The sequence below is a fragment of the Mauremys mutica genome, chromosome 3, assembly GCF_020497125.1.
Source record: "Mauremys mutica isolate MM-2020 ecotype Southern chromosome 3, ASM2049712v1, whole genome shotgun sequence".
NCBI lineage: Eukaryota > Metazoa > Chordata > Testudines > Geoemydidae > Mauremys > Mauremys mutica.
Window position 1 is genome coordinate 17,905,106 of NC_059074.1, and position 12,697 is coordinate 17,917,802.

The window sequence follows — 12,697 nt, forward strand, 5'->3', positions numbered from 1 at the left end:
AATGACTGAGGATGTGCAGAGGACAGAAGTTCCATTTTCCAAAGGGTTGCAGGGAATTTGGCTTTGTTTATGAATAGACACGAAAAACTGAAAATGTCTAAATTTTCCACAAAGAAAAACTCCCCTAAAAATAGAGTTGGGTCATTCCAAACATTTTCTTTCAATGTCAATTTTTTGTTTTTGTAATTATATTTGACTATAGAACACAAAATCAAACCAACTGCAAAATGAGAAAAGAGTTTCAAAACAAAAATCAAAACAATTTGTTCCAAAAATGTCAAAACAGGTGGTTTGACATTACTGGGACCTTTTCCCCCAGGTTTCCTCCAAAACAAAAATCCAACAAAATGGAGCATTTCAGTTTCGCTGGACCAGCATCTTCTGATGCAATGTGGTTTCAGTGGAATTTGTCCAACCAGTTGTACAAACAAGTTCATCATTTTGAGAGGGAGTTTCATATTCTGAAGAAAGCTAGACACACAGGAATTGCGGTCCATTTAGTGCCATTTTTCAAGTGCAGTTGCATCCCAATGGAAGTGCCAGGATCCTCACTTATAACTGGATTAGAGAATATTCAGCAGGGAAGAAATCTGTGCTAAGAGCACAGCTGTATTCCTAGGAGTCAGGTTATTTTCTGCTCAGTTACAGTACCGCACTATGGCAACATTTAAAGTGAAATCATTCTGGAACCCAGCAGATACCTGTATTTGTGTTTATTTCAACTGTTACTTACAAACAAACGCTAAAATTCAGATGAATAAATTCTGGACTGGCCTTTTGTTCCATCCCTTGTTTTCATTCTGGTGCATTTGCTGTTCCGGTTTCAGCCTCCAGAGGGCAGTGATCCTTCAAAAAGATGGTACAAAAAGAAACAGCAGTGAAGCTGAAGCCAGATCTGTTGTTTACCAAGCAGCAGGGGAAAAAACAGGGAAAGGAATTCTCTGCAATTGTTCATTTTCTGTGATTATTCCTGTGACTAAATATTTGACCATCTCTCCTAGTCACACTATACCTGAGGCTAGTAAAATGGAGTAAGGATGAATCCCATCCAAGAACATGGAGAGAACAGGAAATATTCCATCCTGATGATTTAGACATAGATCTACCCCATCTCCCTAGATAGCATCTTTTTTTTAAATGATAAAAGCACCATGTTCTAAAATCAGAAAGTAAACTTTTCATGCAAATTTCCTCAGCAGCTGATTTGCAAGCCAGAATTTGTGTATGTGATACTCTCAAGCCCAGCATGTTTCTTACACTCAAATTATTCTTTTTTTATTTAAACATACACAAACTATTCCTTTGTAAGCTGCTTCAGGAAAAAAGGCGCCTACTTCTCCATTGCCCTGTTCTTTGTGTCTTCAATTACACCAGCGCAAAGTGGGCATAAAATGCTACCAGATTAGAATGTGTGGGTGTAAATGTCCACCCAAGGTACATAGTCACAGAAAATCAGGCCTTAGGATTCCCGTAATTAAGGCCAAGACTTTCAATGGCTGTGGATGCCTCAATTTTGGATGCGCACATTTAAAAGACCTGATTTTCAGACAATGCTGAGCATCTGCCCTCTGAAAATCAGGTCCCTTACTCAGATTGGGCACCCAAAAATTGAGGCATGCAAAAGCTTTGGTTACTTTGGAAAATTTTGGCTGGACATCACCCTCCTTTCTACCAAATTCATTGCTGCAGAACCAGCCTCCTCAATAAACTGGAATCTGCTCACAACACCGGCGTATTGTGTTCATTCTGTGCCTACTTTCATGCCACCTTTTGTATTTGTAAAAGCCTCCCAATTAATGTTCCTCAAGCAGCTTCCTTCTCTTCTGTCCTAAAACTCTTCAAGCTCTGCCTGTTCCACAAAACACCTGAGCCATAATACCCTGCTCTGTTCTGCACCGGGCTGATTTACACTTTGAAGGCCTGATTCTAGGAGATGATGGGCACCTTCAGTTTCTGTGAAAATCAACAGGAGCTCAGCCTCTTCCAGGCCTTTAGATGGATTGTTCAGTGTGTTTAACATATTGTCCAGGCCGATGCACACCTTTGGCCCTCTGTTAATAACAGCAGCCACGGTGAAAGAGATGGAAGATGTCTGCATACAGTCCCGGGTGATTCTGGGTGCGCTTTGCAGAAGCAGCAATGTTTGAAGCGGGATTTGAAGAGAAGGCAGGAATCCTTCACGCTGGGCTAAGGAGGGAGCACCTTGTGTAGGAGAAGGCATTGAGATGGAAGTGAGACCAGAAGTGAAGAAGGTTTTCTTTGGGGAATGAGGGAAGTGGTAGGAGTGGAAGAGGGAGATGGGAGAAGTAAGACATCCCTTTATAAATGGGGGAAATTAACACTTACATATAGATCCAGTGTTGAAGGGATGGGACCTGGGATCTTCAGCATTGAAAGCAGAAGGCAGCAGCACTTAAACCAAAGAAGTAACTCCGTCATCATGTGTAAACGGTAGGTTCTACACCATGGGGTGCTGCATTCCACTAGAGGGCGATATAATCACATGCACTAAGCCAATGTGCTACAAAAACATTCCCACCTGTCACTGAACTCTGTCAGCTAATTAAATCATTAATTTGAAGTTTTTATTGGATCCCATTGTGTGCCCCCTGAGATTTTTGGTTGAATGATTGCCCTGATTCTGCCAAGACACTACTGTCCACGATAGAGTTCTGGAACTTTCCTTTAAAGTATCCGAGACAAGCTCCTGGACTATTCGGAGCACTGCTCTGATCCAGAACGGCAATTCCTCTGTGACTAATTCTACCAAAGTTGATGACCTACTATTACCACACAGCTAACTATGATTCAGGGTGATCACAGCTGGCAAAACTGAGCCCATTTGTGATTAACGGATATTCTCACAGCTTTTTACTCATGCTAGCACTAGTGGGACTGAGCACCATAGCTACAGAGCATGTCCGTGTAGTGGAGGTGCAGCCTGCAGCAATGGATGAGGTTTTGCCATCGCTGTAGGAACTCATCTCCTTGAGTAAAGGTAATTAGATTGACGGAAGCAGCGACCTAAATGCACCTACACTGGCAGTTAGGTTGCCATAGTTACAGTGTTCGGGGGTGGGGTTCATACTTCTGAGCACTGTAGCTGTGTCAACCTAAATTTTCTGTGTGGACCGGGCCTAAGAGAAAGGGAGTGGGACTGTATTCCGCCACTATCATCACCAGCAGAATTGTTTACTAATGGTCTACACTAAAAAGTTAGGTTGATGAAGCCATGTGAAAAATCCACAGCCCTGAGCAAAGTAGTTAAGCTGACCTAACCCCCGGTGTAGACAATGGTAGGTCAATGGAGGAATTCTTTTGTCGACCTAGCTACTATCGTTCGAGGAGGTGGATTACCTACACCGAGGGGAGAACGCCTCCTGTCATGGTAGGTGGCGTCTACATTGAAGTGCTACAGCAGCACAGCTATAGTGCTGCAATGGTGCCGCTGTAACATTTCAAGAGTAGACAAGCCCGTAGGTCAGTGGTTCGTGAACCCCTGGGGATTCGCGAAATGTTACAGGGGGTTCTCAGGAAAAAATTCCCTAATGGCGGACAACGCTGTCCCTAGGGATCCTGGGAGCCTCTGGACCTCCAAGAGCTAAGCAGATCAAAGCAAGCATATCTATCACACTGAGGAGATTTAAACTTCAAGACTCCTTATAAGAAATGGAAAGGGAGGTGGATATTTTTTGCTGTTTTTAAAATTAAATAGGCAGCTAGTATTGTTTTTTAAAATTATTATGAAGAACAAGTTTAAGCTTTGTTGTAATGTGCATTGTTTGCCTGGACTGCTCAAGACCTGAATGCTTGTGCAGGAGGAACTCTTTAAGCTGGCTTCTTAAATACCTTCATGCTGTTTCACATCTGATACTCCTTGATGAAATGTAGGAGCCTTGTCTTATAACAGACTTATTCAAAGTGATACAAGCTACGAAAGTGAGATCTTGGAAGAGTGTTGCCATTTTCATAATGTAATAAAAATACTGTAATGATAAATAATACTAATAAATAGTGTGTAATAAGCATGTCATAAAAACAAATTTTATATTTCCCAGATCACTGCTTTTATAATTTATACTCAGATAAAGGAGAAAATCCCTGGAAATATTCATTTTTAGGAGGGGGTTCGCGAGACTGGACATTTTAGTGCAAAGTGTTCACAGGTTGTTGAAGTTTGGGAACCACTGCCTTAGTGCCAATTACAGAAATATCAATTACACTTGTGCAAACCCTTTGAAGGCAATGCAGTTGCATAGATGGAACTGAGGACCCAATTCAGCCTGAAACACCTGCAAATGAAACCAAACCAAACCAGTGATCACGCACAAGACGGAAAGAAGCCAGCTTGACAAATTCCAGATTGAGGCTATGTCTACTCTACACACAGAAGTTGTACGACTTTCAACTATGCTGCAACACATCCTCCGTAGTGTGGAATGAGGGTGTACTGGTATCAATGATCTCTTGGAAGGGGAATAAGCTCTACTGGTATAAGAGACCTTGATACCACTATAATATCCACACTACAGCTCGTACCAGTATAACTATAGTGGTAAAAAAAAAAAAAAAAATCACATCCTTAACTGATGTAGCCCTACCAGTACAAAATCAGTGTGTAGACAAGGCCTGAGTTTGGAGGTTTGGCAGAAGAAAGAAAAGCATCTTTTTAGTTTAACATGAGTGTATTTGATATTGAAATAATCAAAACACAGGAAACCAGGAACCCATATGGAATTTTTATACAGTTGCTTTTCAGAGCAGAACCTGTCATTTAAAGGGTTTTATATTGAACAAGGAAAACAAAAATATCAGGTGTTCTAGAGCAACCAGGTTGTTTTCCGAGCAAACATGCATTCGCGGATTTTCTAAACACCGAGTGATCTGGGGTTTTTGTTTGTTTTCAGCCTTAATGTTGCATTAATACTAGATTTGGGCATTTGATTTCCCTGCTGTTTTGTTTGTTTGTGTTTTTAACAGAAAAAGAGAAAAAAACAAGGTTTTAGATAGAAGAGCAAAGCTTGTCAGTTCCTTAATATGGAGCTCTTCAGCTTGATTCCCTCAGAATCCAGTCGTCCTTCACCAAAAGTTTGAAAACATAATATTCTGCTTAACCCGCTCTGACTCCTTACAGCGGTTTAAGCTACTTAATATCCAGATCCAATTCAAATCAATTCAAAAGCTAAATCACTTCAGAGCGACTGAACGTTAGAAATTGCTCTAGCTTTGAACTGATCTAAAAAATAAAGTAAGTTTCAACTGGTGGAATTTAAACACTGTTGACTCTAAATCTAAAATGACTTTTTTCCAAATAAAATTGAATTATAAATCTCAAAGAGATTTACAAAATAGAACCACATTGGAATGAAATTGGTATAGCAGCTTTAAAATGATTAATGTTTACATATAGAAAATCCATCCTTACGTGAGAGCATCTTTTACATATTCTTCCTGGATGGGCATTTTTTTAATTACAAAATTTCTAATGCCTATGTAGGAAAGCTGTCTTGAATTTCATATCTCAAGGAGCTCTACAAAATAAGACAAATTTTAAGTTCTCCGCTTCAGACAACTGATCTGAGTGGAAAATTTCTGATACAACATATAGTAGGAATGTATGGATTTTTGTTGTGCTCACCAGGCCATTAAACCTGTTGTGTTTTGCTCTGCGTTTACATGCACATGCACTGGGATGAGATCAAACATGCAAAAATTTCAATCCCAAAGAGATTTGTCTTTTTAAAAGATCTGAGCATCTGAGAAAACGGTTTAGAATGGAAGCTGGAAATCTGTCTAACTATTGCATAAACTACACACACCGAGTGCAATAGCCCTCTCGGGATTCAGTGGCCTGGCAATCTGGAAAATGCAACTGTAATGCGAGTGAAGGAGGCTGTGCGAGACAGCATAAGGGGACATAGAAAACAGCACATGTTGGAATTAGAGCTGGTCAGGAATTCATTGAACCTGAACTTTCATCAAATCAGAGGCAGGGTTCTGTCAGAAACCTGGGGCTGCTGGGGCTGGCAGGCTGCTGGGGATCCCAGGGTCTGTGGCTTAGAGGCAGCCCCACTTTGCTAGGGCTTGCAGAATCCTTGCCATGTAGCTTGGAGGCCCTGGGAACGCTGCTCTAGCCTATCCTGGGGAGTGTATTTTGTTTTCAAATCACCATTCATCTGTGTTTCTAAAAAAAATAAAAAAATAAAAATTATTTATTTCTAGTTTGTTGGTCATTTTGAAAAATGTGGTTTCGGCCCAAATCAGAACAAAACCAGATTCTGGAATGTTGCAATTTCCCACAAACTGGAAATCCCGTGTCTCAGCCTGTTCTAATTAGAAACTGGACACATGGTGAAGGAAAAACATAGAAGACGCACAACAGGGCAGAGCATGCTGCATTCTTGATGTATCTGATCTTTCCTTGATCTGGAAGGACCTTTTCTAGGGAAGGAGGCTAGCTTAGTCTGCGTGACCTAGTCAGTCTCTGGCCTCTCCGTTGAAATTGCCAACAAGCATGCTAGAGGCTGTAAAACAACACACCATTGTCATCGGTGCACAGTAAGAAACAAAATGTTCGTGCCAGACTTTGTCACTGTCTAGAGAACAGGACTTTATTCCCACTGATGAAATAGCGCTGGAGGGCATTAGAACAGGAGCTTGTCATCTAACTGGCTACGGAAACTGATTAAAGATCAAACTTTTCACAAAAACTAATTAACCAAATTTAGTGCTGGTCAAAGGGGCTGACAATGGAAAATTATGTCCTCTTTATTCACAGAACAGCTATGACATAGGTAACAGCAATGCAAGCTTCTCCACTCTGCCTAGCACTGCCAATCATAGAATCATAGAATCTCAGGGTTGGAAGGGACCTCAGGAGGTCATCTAGTCCAACCCCCTGCTCAAAGCAGGACCAAACCCAACTAAATCATCCCAGCCAGGGCTTTGTCAAGCCTGACCTTAAAAACCTCTAAGGAAGGAGATTCCACTACCTCCCTAGGTAACCCATTCCAGTTCTTCACCACCCTACTAGTGAAAAAGTTTTTCCTAATATCCAGCCTAAACCTCCCCCTCTGCAACTTGAGACCATTACTCCTTGTTCTGTCATCTTCTACCACTGAGAACAGTCTAGATCCATCCTCTTTGGAACCCCCTTTCAGGTAGTTGAAAGCAGCTATCAAATCCCCCTCATTCTTCTCTTCTGCAGACTAAACAATCCCAGTTCCCTCAGCCTCTCCTCATAAGTCATGTGCTCCAGCCCCCTAATCATTTTTGTTGCCCTCCGCTGGACTCTCTCCAATTTATCCACATCCTTCTTGTAGTGTGGGGCCCAAAACTGGACACAGTACTCCAAATGAGGCCTCACCAGTGCTGAGTAGAGGGGAATGATCACATCCCTCGATCTGCTGGAAATGCCCCTACTTATACAACCCAAAATGCCATTAGCCTTCTTTGCAACAAGGGCACACTGTTGACTCATATTCAGCTTTTCGTCCACCGTAACCCCTAGGTCCTTTTCTGCAGAACTGCTGCCCAGCCATTCGGTCCCTAGTCTGTAGCAGTGCATGGGATTCTTCCGTCCTAAGTGCAGGACTCTGCACTTGTCCTTGTTGAACCTCATCATATTTCTTTTGGCCCAATCCTCTAATTTGTCTAGGTCCCTCTGTATCCTAGCCCTACCCTCCAGCGTATCAACCACTCCTCCCAGTTTAGTGTCATCTGCAAACTTGCTAAGGGTGCAGTCCACACCATCGTCCAGATCGTTAATGAAGATATTGAATAAAACCGGCCCCAGCACCGACCCTTGGGGCACTCCACTTGATACCGGCTGCCAACTAGACATGGAACCATTGATCACTACCCGTTGAGCCGGACCATCTAGCCAGTTTTCTATCCACCTTACCGTCCATTCATCCAGCCCAGACTTCTTTAACTTGCTGGCAAGAATACTGTGGGAGACTGTATCAAAAGCTTTGCTAAAGTCCAGAAATAGCACATCCACTGCTTTCCCCTCATCCACAGAGCCGGTTATCTCGTCATAGAAGGCAATTAGGTTAGTCAGGCATGACTTGCCCTTGGTGAATCCATGCTGACTGTTCCTGATCACTTTCCCCTCCTTTAAGTGGTTCAGGATTGATTCCTTGAGGACCTGTTCCATGATTTTTCCAGGGACTGAGGTGAGACTGGCTGGCCTGTAGTTCCCTGGATCTTCCTTCTTCCCTTTTTTAAAGATGGGCACTACATTAGCTTTTTTCCAGTCATCCGGGACCTCCCCCGATCGCCATGATTTTTCAAAGATAATGGCCAATGGCTCTGCAATCTCATCGGCCAACTCCTTTAGCACCCTCGGATGCAGCGCATCCGGCCCCATGGACTTGTGCTCGTCCAGCTTTCCTAAATAGCCCTGAACTACTTCTTTCTCCACAGAGAGCTGGTCACCTCCTCCCCATACCGTGCTGCAGAGTGCAGCTGTCTGGGAGCTGACCCTGTCTGTGAAGACAGAGGCAAAAAAAGCATTGAGTACACTAGCTTTCTCCACATCCTTTGTCACTAGGTTCCCTCCCTCATTCAGCAAGGGGCCCACACTTTCCTTGACTTTCTTCCTGTTGCTAACATACCTAAAGAAACCCTTCTTGTTACTCCTAACATCTCCGACTAGCTGCAACTCCAAGTGTGATTTGGCCTTCCTGATTTCACACCTGCATGCCTGAACAATACTTTTATACTCCTCCCTGGTTATTTGTCCAATCTTCCACTTCTTGTAAGCTGTTCCAGGCATAGGCACTGACTCTGTGGGTGCTCTGGGTCTGGAACTCCCATGGGGAAAAAATGGTGGGTGCTGAGCCTCCTATCAGCTTCCCCTCCCCCCGAGCACTTCCTGCCCACCAGCCAGCCCCACAGATCAGTGCCTCTCCCCTCTCTCCCTGCGCCTACAGCCCGCCGCAATCAGCTGTTTTGCAGCATGCAGGGAGGCTGGGAGGAGCAAGGACTCAGCACGCTCGGGGGTGGGGGTGGAACAGGGCAGGAAGGGGCAAGTGGGGGTGGGGCCTTGAGAGAAGGGGTGGAATGGGGGTGGGGCCTGGGGCAGAGCCAGGGGTCGAGCACCCCCTGACAGTTTGAAAAGTCGGCGCCTGTGGCTCCAGGATTGTCCTAGAGTCACCAGAAATGAAAGATGAATCTTTGACTAAAGATTATGTCGTGTGATGAAACCTCCAGGAAGACATCTGCCTCAACGATGTTCTTCAGACCTGATCTGCAGGGACCCCATTCAGGACTGTGCTTTGAGATGATCTTCATCTCCTCATAGAAATCTGTACAAGCATTAAGCTAGGTTTAATGAGTGCAGAATTCACTCCTCACCATGCCAGAGGACTCAGCCTTATCTATCTTCAGGCTTTGTATTGACACCTATCACCATGGTATCGGAGCACCTTCCATGTTAATAGACCATCATCATGAACTCCCTAATAGGTTTCATAACATCTTCAGATCTTCTCTCTTCCCGGGTTGGGGAAAGATTGTTGTTGTTTTTGCTTGTTACATTCTTCATTCCAAAAGGTTTATAAGACTGAAAACACGCTCCACAAAAAAGTTCCTGGCTAAAACAGCAAGTCCAGCTTTCATTAGCTTCAGGAGACTCTGTGCATTAGCTCACTGAAGAAAGCAACTCGTGTCTAAACGGGAGTCATAGTCCTCGTTTGTTAATGCTGGTGGTGCAATAGTTCACAGTGAGTGAAAGTCTCTGCACAAATCATCAGGATCAAAGGGGACGTTAAAAATGTCACCTACCTTTGCTAGTTCATCACAGGATGACGCAGAAGTATCCTCGAGACATTTCCAGCTCACTACGGCTAATGATTTTCAAATCACAAACGTGCCAAGTGCCTGACTCATGTCAGACTGAAACCATTTACTGACGACAGGGCTTGTCTGTAATACAGTAAAGCTTCAGAGAATATTTTCCTAATTGCCTGCAAGAAACTGATCAAAAGTTCCTTCAGATCTTATTGAATCCAAACTGTGGGCTTTCTGTTCACAAGCTGAGCTCTGACAGTGGATGTCAAGCTATGTAAATTGGGTTGCAATAATCACGTCTATGTCTTAATTAGGGAATCTCTGGTGTTTGCTGTAGGTAATAAGGTCTCAGAGCAATTCCAGAACTTTGGGATCAATTTTAATTTAAACCAAGGCTGCCAATGTGGTTTGACTAGGACTAGGGTTAAACTATATAGGATTATAGTGGTGACAAATGACTTTAGACCACAAAGCTTTTTGAAATCTACAAGCACTTAGAAGGCTGGTTATACTGGCTCTAGTACATATCTCTTTTCATTTTCAGAAGAATATTGAAATTGCGTCTTTAAATGTAAAACAGTTGCCTGAAACCTCAGGATTAAAATTCTGGGATTTCAAGAGGGAAAGTTACCCTGGGATCCTGGATAATCATTCCCTTCTCTTAACACACTTGCTGGGGAATGACACGAATGAGTCACACCTATAGAACACACTGCCAGTTAGCACCGTGCTCAGTTTATCTTGTTGGTCAGAGAAACTCCAGCTGTCCCAAGCACATTTTTCTCTCTCTCAGCTGCATGTTTCCCAGCAAAGACCACATGCAAACCACTGCTACAAAAAAGGCTATAGCATCAACACTGAACACCTCCTAGTAGCACTGGAGAGCAAATTCATAGCATGATTGAAATGCTAGTGCATATGTAGCATTGCTTGAAAACTCACTGCAAACAATCAATGCAAGCTTCTCCTCGGCATCGTAACTCATGATCTTCCCCATGGGTGAAATAAATCATTTAAGTCCCACTTTTATGGCCGTCTGTCATAACCAGCAATGACATGATGGCATCTGGTGTGCTCCCTTGTGGTTTGATCTGCAAGGCTGGATAAACCTGTCACTGGGCCCTAGGCAAACATACACTTCTGGGCCCCTCTACAGGCTTGCTAAATTCAATGTGGCTGTGGCCAGGGGCGGCTCTAGGTTTTTGGCCGCCCCAAGCAGTCATGCCCGGGAGGCGCCCCCGAGCCGCGGGAGCAGCGGACCTCCTGCGGGCATGACTGCGGAGGGTCCGCTGGTCGCGCGGCTCGGCTGGACCTCCCGCAGCTGCGGGCGGTTCGCAGGTCCGGCGGCTCCGGTGGAGCTGCCGCAGGCATGCCTGCGGGAGGTCCAGCCGAGCCGCGGGACCAGCGAACCGTCCGCAGTCATGCCTGCGGGAGGTCCACTGGAGCCGCCGGCCGAGCGTCCCCTCCGCAGTCATGCCTGCGGCAGGTCCGCTGCTCCCGGGGCTCCGGTGGAGCTGCCGCAGGCATGACTGCGGCAGGACCGCCGGCCCAGCCTGCCGCCCCCCCGGGAAAGGGCCGCCCCAGGCAGGTGCTTGCCCCGCTGGGCTCTGGAGCCGGCCCTGGCTGTGGCCTGGATTTATAATACACCTGCCCGGCACAGCTGCATTAGTGATCTATCAACCCAAGCAGTCCAGCTACCGCTGTAGGGATGTTGCTTAGTTAACCCGCTCTGATCTAGGTCAGTCAGTGACGGGCTCTCGCTGCACAGACACGGCCCTATTCACCCCTTCATATCTGGCCCCAGAAGTGTCCCTGCTGCTCCTCTCCTGGCCACCTCCCCCAGGCAAGCACTCACTGCAGCGCTCCCTGTGTGTCGCAGGTCTTGAGGCTGTCTCTGAGCGGAGTCCTGTGGGCAGAACGGAGGGGACGGGGCTGCTGGAAGTGGGGCAAGGAGGGCAGGCCCCCGGGGCACAGCCCTGCTGCTGGAGCCAGCCTCACAGCAGCAGTGAGGAAGAGGAGGGTTGGCCAGTGCATTGCCCACTCAGGTTAAGCCCAGTCACCCCTCTGTGGTGACAGGCACCAGGTTACAACTCCACTCACTCAAACTTGCCCTGCGCACCCCATCCGAGTCACAACCATCGGCACCAGGGATGCGGGGGAGCCAAAGGGCCAGTTCCCCTCACACACCTACACTTTTTAAGCAGGGGGAGCCAGGCCACCCACCTTTGAGAACCTGAATTGAGCCAGGGTATGACAAGGGGCAAGGGCGGGGCTCCCAGACCCATCCTCCCCGACCCCTGACCAGAGCTGGGTGGCGTAAGAGCAAAGCATCTTCCCTGCTGGCACGGCAGAAAGGCAGCCAGGCCAAATTTGAGTGAGTGGGGTTGTGACCAGGGCCGCCGGGACTGTAGAAGTGAGGGGGCCAACGGGCATTGCCAACCCTGTGCCACTCAGATGGGAGCCCGTCCCCATGAATTTGGGCCCTAGACACATACCTAGTTTGCCTCTGTGTTTATCTGGTCCCAGCAAACAGATGCCCCAGGATTTGTGCTGGTTTGCAGCACAGGGCTGGATTTCATCCCATGTGCTTTATAGTGTTATGCAAGATGTGAGGATTGTACAAAGGTTTCATGGGCTTTGGCCGAACGACATAATTGCTGATCAACAGAGCTGCCCCTCCCATAATTAGAGGGTGCTTTGTCAGCAATAAATGCTTTAACATTAGTCATGTGTAAACCAGGCTCCACCAATGCATCCACCAAACAAATGCTCATTTATTTTGGGTGACTCATCAGCCAGGATCACCCTAAGAAGCAAACAATCTCTCCTTTATGGTGCAACAGCTATGGAAAAAATCTCACTGCCAGAGGAGAGACTTGCGGTTACTTTTATTACTTGGCAT

General features: G+C 45.6%; 1 long non-coding RNA gene across 1 annotated transcript; it reads right to left on the reverse strand.

The window, feature by feature from the left end:
• Nucleotides 1-453: 453 nt before the first annotated feature.
• Nucleotides 454-12,369, reverse strand: LOC123367535. The gene is made up of 4 exons (XR_006578518.1): nt 12,291-12,369; nt 9,790-9,930; nt 2,347-2,483; nt 454-846 (listed from the first exon to the last, which is right to left on the reverse strand). It is a non-coding gene; the product is annotated as an uncharacterized LOC123367535 (long non-coding RNA).
• Nucleotides 12,370-12,697: the final 328 nt, after the last annotated feature.